The sequence below is a fragment of the Dermacentor variabilis genome, chromosome 8 (assembly GCF_050947875.1).
Source record: "Dermacentor variabilis isolate Ectoservices chromosome 8, ASM5094787v1, whole genome shotgun sequence".
NCBI classification, from domain to species: Eukaryota; Metazoa; Arthropoda; class Arachnida; order Ixodida; family Ixodidae; genus Dermacentor; species Dermacentor variabilis.
In genome coordinates, this window is record NC_134575.1 from 119,834,080 (window position 1) to 119,844,167 (window position 10,088).

Consider the following 10,088-nt stretch of genomic DNA (forward strand, 5'->3'; position numbering starts at 1 on the left):
AAGGGAAAGTTTAAGGCACTTCATATACTTGGAAACGAGGTTTTCATTGACTGTTAGCATACACTGCGCCAGACTGAGAAGGAAGGTTACTTGAAGCATATTTCACACCATATAGCAAACAAATGTTCTGCAAAGGCATCAGCAGTGTTCGAGACAACACCACTATGTTCATGAAGAAGACGTACATCTTTGGCACTCCTTTTAGAAGAGAGAGCCCACAAAGCTCCAGAAATATTTTGAATTATGTGTCACGCTGGCTTCAACACAATCAATGTGGTCAAAGTGGTGATTCTAACAATAATAATAATAATAATAATCTTAGTGGTAACTTGGCACACTAGACTAAAAAGAAGGCTGATGCCTGTATGTTAGAGCATCTGATAACCAGCCATCTAAAGCAGGAACTTGCAGGATGCAGAAGACACTTCCTTCCCCTCCACGTGCACACACACTTGCTCAATAACACAGCACGGCACACACGCACACATTTGACAGGTGCACAACACACAGGAGTGCCAATGAAGTCTGGTTCCAAGGAAGGAGAATCCAAATTGCCAGGGGGGTGGAGAGAAAGCTCTGCATGCCAGATATAATCATGGAGTTGTGGTGTCGGGCCATAGAGGCGTGATGAGGGCTCAGGCTGTGCTGACCACTTGTTCAGACGAACTGAAGAAAGATTAGTGCTGTCCAGAGAGACGTCAAACACCCTGCAGTATAGACTAGTGCAATGTTGCGTTGGTATTGCAGGGTGTGCTACTTGAGGGGTTTGAGGCAATCGTCGAAGGCTGGCATGAGCTTGTGACAACAGAAAAGACGGGAGTAAAGGGTGCGTATTATTCGGCGCTGAACAAGCTTAAGCTTGTTAGCGTCGCGAGTTTGGTACGAGAACTATACTGATGAGCAGTACTCAAGTCGTGATAGAATGATAGAAGTGTAGAGAGCTCGGAAAACCTTAGGTCATCAGGGAAGGGAGACACGGGACACAAATCCAAGAAAGGGCCGGTGCTTACATACAGTGCTGGTGACATATGCGAAAAAGTTGAGAGAACAGCTAAATGCTACACCCAGAATGGAAAGGGCCCGAACAGTCTTTATAGAAGTGCCTCCAAGGAAGAAGGTTGGACGTGCAGCACTTTCGTTGTAGCTGATACGCATGGCAGCACTTTTTACGGTGCTACTACAACGTTTGATATTGTAGGCCCAGTCGTTCACCTTTACGGAATGTATTTATTGTAAGCACATATGCTGTGCATCGGCATATTGTTGTTGTGGAAGCGTTAACTTGTTAATCAAACACATTTTCCGCAGATGCATTAGTAACTTGGTTTTGAGTAGATCTTTGTCCTGACTACAATTTATAGTATCGCAGCAAGAAATATTTTAGTAGAGGCTGAAGGGATTCCAGCAGTTTAAGCATACTGACTGCACAAAACACTGATGACACCTTTTCACCTTCCCCACAATGCACTCACACCATCTACACTTTCCATAAGCAAAAAGTGAGATTAAAAATCAATTACAGTTTCATTGACTCAGTACTTGCTGCTTCTGAAGCGGGCATCGAAGCAATCGTGGTATACGCTGCCACATGCATAGGTCTTGCCTGATGCACACAGGGCACACATTGCAAACAGATAATTTCTTTTCGCAGTGCTCAACTATAACGACACACTGACTCAAACATGACTGCGTTGTCACGTATGCTTCAGTGCGTCAGTGTTCTTGATTGCTTCACGAGCGATTTATGCCCAACTAGCCCAAAAGACGGACGCACTAGAAAGAAGTGAGTGAATGAGTACAGTGAACTTGTACTGAACTGGATTCACATGCCGAATAGAAGAGCGCAGTGTCAGCTGAAACAGGCGGCACGGTTGATTATGTAAGTACTTCCAATAGTTCGGCTACTAGTGTATTTCGCTTTCGGAAGTTATCTTTACCACTGGAAACAGCGCAGAGCTTGCCCGTTAAACTTGAGTCAACCGACACCACACGAAACACGCCGCGGTTGACCAACCCAACATCCACACGGTTCATTCACCACATCACAGGTCACACGAAATCAAGAGTGCCATATTTTAAATCACTGCAGCACCAAACGGACCTGAAAATTCATTTCCTTCGACAGAGTTTCTCAGGTGAGTTCGTTCACTCGCCAATTACGAACTCGATGGACGCGCTAGGCCTACGCGTAACGTAAACAACATCGGCGATAGGCGAGTGTTGATTATCCAGACTTCGGAGCTCGTAAACGTGTTTCCATTCGTTTTGAGCACAACAATATGCACATACAATAAGCACAGACGTTGCGGCAATCGTGATTCGGTTGGCTGTTTTAGCAGACGATCGTACCGAGCCCGGCGGAACCCAGTGGGCAGGTGTCGTTCGAAGTCGCTTCGGATCCACGTCGCACTGCCACAACCCACGGTCGTCGGTCGGTTGATCGTGTCGTTGTCGGCCTACTATTACAACACTGTCTTTCAGGAACACTGTCGCGCGCGTCGTGCATCCAAAAAACTCGGACGATCGTTGGTGCCGGCGTCTCCGCACGGTCGGCCATTACAGGCCTAGCAGCCGGAGGCTCCGCAGCCTCCGATTGGTTGACGCCTGCGAGGCGTCGCAGCCTCTCATTGGTGCACGCCGGCGCAGCTTCGCCGCGCGTCGGCAAACTTCTAGCATCGGCAGTAGACATAATCGCTGCGCGACGTTCCGCTTCGCCGAGTTCCCGACCGACGCTTTGACGCATTTGACCCTTCGGCGCGCGCCGAAGCTTTCCGGCGCGTGCCAGTGGTTGGGGCATTATGCTGCATTGGCCGCGCTGCGAAGGGCGCTCTAGTGACGTCAGCCGGAGGACTCGCCTTTGTCATCTGCTACGCTCCGGCTAGATAGCTTCATTTTCGTGCGTTTGCTCGCGCTCTGGCTCCGTGCTCGCTTAGCATGGCACTCTCCAGTTACCATATGTATTTGCTTCTGATGCTAGTTTTATAGAATGCTAGCATTACGAGGACAACATGTTACATGTTTAATGTATCTTCCGTGTCACTAACCAATGTAGTAGCTACCACCCATGCATATCAATGGGGGGTGCGAAATGCAGGAACGCTTATGTATCCTTATATTTAGGTGCACGATGCCCCAGGTAGTCCAAATTATTGCGGAGTATTCCACTGCGGCGTGCCTATTATTCTTGTAGTGGTTTTGGCACGCAAAATCCTGGAATCTAATTGTTTATCTAAAAACATCTTTTTTTCATACATCTGTTCGATAATACCACCACCCGCACCGCCCAACAGGATCGACTGCTGAAGCTCCTTTATACGGAGACCCTTAAGCAAGGTCCACAGCAGGTGCTTGACTACCTCTGCACCAGATATATATCCAGGGGACAAGTCAGTCCACACAGCAATTACATCGGTAATCCCAACCCTACACTAGACACCGATTTCAGCGTATGTGAAATACATGCTGCTCTTCGCAAGCTTAACAGCCGTTCTGCTCCCGGCCCAGACGGGGTCACTAACAAAACCCTTCGCAATCTCGATGACGAGTCCGTGTCCCATCTGACTGACTACATCAACGATTGCTGGCGCAGTGGCGCCCTCCCAGCTGCCTGGAAGACTGCCAACGTTATCCTAATCCCAAAGCCTGGCAAACCATCTAGCCTCAATAACCTAAGGCCTATCTCCCTCACTTCATGTGTAGGCAAGGTGATGGAACACGCCTTCTTTGCGCGCATCAACAGTCACCTCGAAGACAACTCTCCCTAACCCCACACCATCATTGGATTACGCGCTTACCTTTCTACTCAAGACGCTATGTTGCAGCTCAAACATCAAGTGCTAAACGACCGTTCCCGTAACATGAAAGCCATCCTCGGACTCGGCCTCACTCAAGCATTTGACAACATTTCCCATGCACCTGTCCTTGACCAGGTCTCCCACCTCCACCTGGGAGAGCGAGCCTACAATTACATTCGTGACTTTCTCTGCAATCGCACGGCCACCCTCTCGGCCGGGGATTTACGATCAGACCAGCTTCCCCTTGGCAGCAAAGGCACCCCGCAAGCTTTAGTTATCTCTCCCATGCCCCTTAACTTAGTCATGATTGGCCTTGCCCAGCAAATACGAGTCGACAATATCAACCATACCATCTACGCCGACGACACCACAATCTGGGCGTACCGAGGCAGTGATGGTCAAGTGGAGTCAGCCCTACAAACGGCGATTGACACTGTTGAAGCCTATCTCCAAGGAACCGGACTGAGCTGTTCGCCGGCTAAATCGGAGCTTCTTCTCTACAAGCCCATTCAGCGGGGTCGCCCTCCCAACCACCAATCTGATCGCCGACCCTGTGACGCCATCACCCTACGCCTTCAAGATGGCAGTCTTATCCCACACGTTCCTAGTATCCGGATCCTCGGTCTCACCTTCTCTACCAACGGCTCCAACGCCTTGGCTCACAACAAGATCTGTGCCCAATCTCAAAACACCCTACGCTTTCTTAAACGTATCTCTAACCGACGAGGGGGACTCAAAGAAGAAAGCCTTCTCCGCCTCGTGTAATCCTTTGTCATATGTCACATTACCTACGTTGCTGCGTACCTCAACTGGTACCGGGCTGAGAAAAACAAGCTCGACACCCTCATACGAGGGGTCTACAAGCAAGCACTTGACCTCCCGCATTACACCAGCACTGAACTCTTAAACAAACCGGGAGTTCACAACACCCTTGCCGAACTCATTGAAGCCCAACATCGCTCTCAGCTTGAACGGCTCACCCTTACTGAAACGGTACGCTTTATTCTATCCACGCTTGGCTTCACCTAACGTCAGCAACAGGGCCCCAAACAACCTATCCCGACCGACATCCGTAGCTGGATCTACATAGACCCTATCCCTAGAAACATACACCCTGAATATAACAAGGCCCGGCGCCAAGCTCGAGGCGGAGCTATCATGAAAGCCTTTGCTCACGTACCTGGCGTCACATTTGTTGATGAAGCCCAATATTACCATGGCACACAATTTGTGGCCGTCGCCACACGCGATGAAGTCCTACACCACGCCTCCAGCGTCACTGCCTCCACTGCCGAGACGGCTGAAGAAGTGGCCATCGCCCTGGCCACTCTAGATCCCACCTGTCAAACCTTCGTCTGTGACTCTCGCTCAACCGTCACTAAGTTCAGGAAAGGCCGTATTTCTCCCCAAGCTCTTCGCATTCTTTGCCAGGCACCACACTCTAAAGAAAGCATGATCTCCCTGACATGAATCCCGGCCCATGCGGGCCCTGTACACTCACACCTCCCCAATCTCAACGAGGTCACCCACTCCATTGTGCGAGGCCAAGTCAACCGCACCGGAGTCACTGGAGATGAGTAGGACACCAGGGACAATCTGACAACTTATAACGATCTCGTTAAGGCCTTTTACCTAAGTCCCCGAACCTTCCCCCTCCCTCACCCCAAGTTCAGCCGGGCGCAGGCTACCACCCTGCATCTGCTACACACAAACACGTACCCTTCACCCGCCCGCCTCCACCTTATATTCCCGGGCGTTTACACTACCCCCAACTGCTGATGCTGTGGCATTCACCCGGCTACGCTTCCGCATATTCTGTGGGAGTGCCCAGCACAGTACACACAGACTAACACCACGACCCTCTCGTCGAGGTTGCGTGAGGCTCTGCGGAGCTCCGCCCTCGACGACCAAACCTGGGCAACCCAGCAGTGCGCCCGTGAGGAGGCGGCGGCGAGGCAAGCAAGACCTCGACGTCCCCTCATGGGAGGCTTAGGCCCGGCCATCATAAAGTGCTGGTTGTACAATAAATGTTTATTCCTCCTCCTCGTGCACAACCACAGCCCTCGCGGGCAGGGACATGCTTTCGTGACTCCGTCATAAAACATAGCGCCCAGCGAGCTAGCGAGAGAGAGAGAGAGAGACAAAACTTTACTGTGAATATAATTAAGGGTCGACGCAGCTTGGAACAGAAGCGCGATCGCAGGGCTCATTCGCGAAATTTCGAGACGACGAAGAAGCATTGTAGTTGAATGCACATTTTACACGTCACTCCTCATTCTGTTCACTTGGTGTTACATATATAAAGCTTCTTCTGACCAAAACACTTATTTCACTGGTAACGGCTTATGTGAAGCACCAGTTGCACCCCGCTCTAACATGTTTCACAATCGTCAAGCATAGTTTACAATATTTTATTGAAAATAAATCTAATTGCCTCATTAAAGTTCAGAACCTTTGCTTCTTCGGGTTACCGTCCGACTATTTCTGTTCGACGCAATTTCAGTCTACTGGAAACCACTAAAAAACATCATTTTATTATCGCAACAATAAAAATGTGACGCTATTATGAAAAATAAAACTCGGGAACGCATGTAAACATTTTAATGCGAGAGCGTTAAGGGCCTCGTATCGCAGAAAATCTGGTGTCGGCGTCGGTGGCGTTGTCCCCATGCAGGCCCTCCTTGGGGTCTCCGCGTGGCGCATGGGCGTTACTGAACTGCTCGAATTTCCGAAAATAGAATGCATCAGAAAATTCGTAAAGTACGATTTACATACAACCTAGAGACATGATAGCCTCGGATTGTAATTTCAATATACGAGAAAAAATCGTATAAACGAGAAAACGTAATTCTGTTACACGGAAACTCAAACCCACTTTCCAGCTGCCGTTGGAGGTTTGTCTTAGTGTTTTTGGCGCGCTTGTGTACTACCTCCGGGATCAGCCGACGGAGGAGGCCGCGTTCCTACCAATCACACAGTGGCGCTAGCTCTTGGTTTTTTACAACACAATCTAGATGGCGCGCGCCTCCGCGCATTCGCGGCAGCCGTGGCGACCCCCGTGTGGAGGAAAGGAAAAAGAAAGAGCCAGAAAGCTCGCCTTCGTGCACATCATTCGCCGCCAGCGTTTCCCGGTAAACATTACCGTCACATAAGCGGTAGTCGGCGGGAAGTCGCTTCCTGCAAAGTCATGCAGGAAGCGACTCCGCATCAGTTTGCAGGGAACAGTGACCTGGAACATTCCGTATTGGCTGTTATACAAACCTGCAGGTCCACATTTCACGAGCTCGAGCAGAGCCAACAGCAGAGCAGGTTGGCAGAGCAGGTCGGCCGACAGCGTGACGTTGAGTTCACGTAGCGAGCGCGCGCACGGCGCAGCAGCATTAACGCGAGTATTCACGCAAGTGCTGAGTAAGCCAAATATATTCAGGCCAATTTATCGACGCTACCTGCTAGCACACAAAATTTAGCAGGAACCGTAGTAGACTACGCTATAGCTTTGATTGCGTCTGCGCCGCAAGACTTTACCGAGGCGCCGATGGTGACGTCCGCGGAGCGTTGCCCCGGGAAGCAAGCAGCATACTCCCGGTATTCCCGCTAGCAGTGGCCACGCCTGCATGCACACAGCATCAGATGGAACGCGATACTCGGAACGCGTGGCGACGGCCACTTGCCTGCGCCACTGATGAGGCGCTAGATGACCGCCGTGCGACAGAATGCGTTCGCAATGCGCCGCAGAAGCCCTCGCTTTAGTCGGATACCGCGATGCACCCGCCCGGTGTCCCCAGCTCCCACGGTTGGCGCAGGAAGCGTTGGCAGCCACGCGCTCCTATAGTATCGCGTTTCAATCGCTAAGCATTTGAGCCCAGGGTCCACGGCATATAAAAATTGACATGTTAAGGCGAAAGCCTTTCCAGGCTCATGGTGAAGTTTTGACTAATGACTAGTAATGACTAATAATGACTGCTAATGACTCTGAATTGACCAATACGTTTAACGACGGCGTGTAATGACCAAAATTTATTACAAATGACTAAATATGCTTACTAGTCAGCAGTAATGACTAATAATGACTGAAATGACTTGTAATAACTAGTCATGACTATGAAATGACCAATATGTCTAACGACAACTTGTAACGACTACAATTGATTAGAAATAACCAGTAATGACTAATAATGACTGAAATGACTTGTAATGACTACTAATCACTACCAAATTACTGATATGTCTAACGACGAATTTTAACTGCAATTGATAGGAAATGACTAAAATGCTTAGTACTGTGCAGTAATGACTAATAATGAGTGAAATGACTTGTAATGACTAGTAATGACTACGAAATGACTAATATGTCAAACGACAATTTCTAACGATTACAACTTATTAAAAATGACTAAAAACACTTAGTAATGACCAGTAATGACCAATAAAGACTGAAATGATTTGTAATGACTACTAATGATTATGATGTGACCAAAATGTCTAACGACGGCTTGTAATGGCCACAATTCATTAGAAACGACTAAAAATGTTTAGTAGTGAGCAGTAATGACCAAAAGAAAGAAGAGAAAGGGAAGAGGCAAACAGAAAGAGGCGAATTATAAGAGGAGGAATAGCAGGCTTTTGCCGTTCACTTCTTACGAGAGATCTTAAGAGACCCTGTAATTTTGAACTCTTCAGTGAACCATGCCGCGGATGATCTTATCGCGAAGTGTTATTATAATGAGCTTGTGGATGGATGGATGGATGGATGGATGTATAAGCGTTTATTGAATTGTAACATCGTTGCTGAACAGTGGAACGGTGTATTAACCATTTTTCACGGCGATCCCGTGGGCGTTGTCATGTTTGATCAAGTGCATGGTGATGCGTCCATTGCTTGCCTCAGCTGCCTCCCTTGCCTCTGTGCTTACAATGGATTTTTTATTAAAAATAAAAAAAGAATATGACGCTAGTGCGGCTCTCCAAACCTGTTTCGCCGGATATCGTAGACGGTGACTGGGAGGGCGATACGCGAAACTTTTGCTATACCACCTCAAAGGACATGTGAGCGCTTTCGGAGCTCGTTACACTTTGTCCAAACGGCGCGAGCAAAGTATGCAGTGCTTGCAATAAAAGCGCGGCTAAATATGCATTCCAAGTTATCATAACGCTCTGCTTATGAATTGAATCCGTACAATTGTGTTTAGTTATCCGTTCTTGCAATAGATTTGAAACAGCGGCTTGTCATGCATGTGACTCGGTAAGGTTGCCCGGGCGGTCACTATCTGATTGCTAATTTTCTCCCTGATCGCTCACGGGCTCGCTCAGCTGCAACGGATTCGTTTTTGCTGCACGTAAGACTTGTAATGTAGACGTTCACTACGTTCTAATAGCTTGTAGCATATACGTATAGCCACTAGCTTACTGTGTGGACCGTTACGAAGCGTTCAACTTTGAACACTCGTGTGCAGTTGGTGGAGTCGCCGTCACCCATGTTTCGGCGCATTGATTCAAGTGCGCTTTCCTTCCCGTACTTTTGGTACGTTGTCGATAGAATGAGCGTAAGTTTGAGCGTGAGTAGGGGTGGCTGTGTGTAGATAACGTGCGAGAAACCTACTATATACCATGAAGTGGCGCTGCTCTATTTGTCACCGTATAACGAGCGGTACTCACTTGTGCAGATGTGCCGGAGTTGAAGTCATTTCCTTGGAGGTTAGCGCTAAAACGCTGAAGGATAAATGAACTTTCTTTTTATCCTCGAGGGAAACCGGTGCATCGCGAAGGGCCGGCTACACAGGGAGTCCTTATGTAGCAGCGGTTTAATGAAATAGAGTACATGAGCTCACGTGCGTGGTCGTCTCTGCATGTGTTCGCCCCTCTCTCCTTTCCCCGAAGAAAAAATAAACCTGGGCAAAACGCCAGCAACGTACAGAAGTTCAAGTGCCCGCATTTATCGCAGGGTCGTCGCCTGGCCTGCTAGCTCAGTCGGTTAGAGCGTCGTGCTAATAACGCGAAGGTCGTAGGTTCGATCCCTGCGCAGGCCAAGTAAACTTTTTATTCTATTTTTCTTTTATTGCAGAAGCACTCTTTGGCGAGTACTCCAGCAACCCTGTCCCTCCCTCGACGTGACGCCTATTATCACGTTGTAGTGGCCATGAGCAACACAGTAGCAAAAACTGTATTGCGGAACACGCAGAAGCGCTTTTCTGAGATCATCAATTGGTCAATTTTAATGATTTCCTTTTTGAATTTCAGGGAAGAAGTTATATTCTAATGTCTGTTGGAAGCGAAGTTCTGATTTAGGGCCTGAAT

General features: G+C 48.6%; 1 non-coding gene across 1 annotated transcript; it reads left to right on the forward strand.

Moving 5' to 3' along the window:
• The first annotated feature begins 9,746 nt into the window (after positions 1 to 9,746).
• TRNAI-AAU (transfer RNA isoleucine (anticodon AAU)) lies at positions 9,747 to 9,820 on the forward strand. Its single transcript has one exon. It is a non-coding gene; the product is annotated as a tRNA-Ile (tRNA).
• Positions 9,821 to 10,088: the final 268 nt, after the last annotated feature.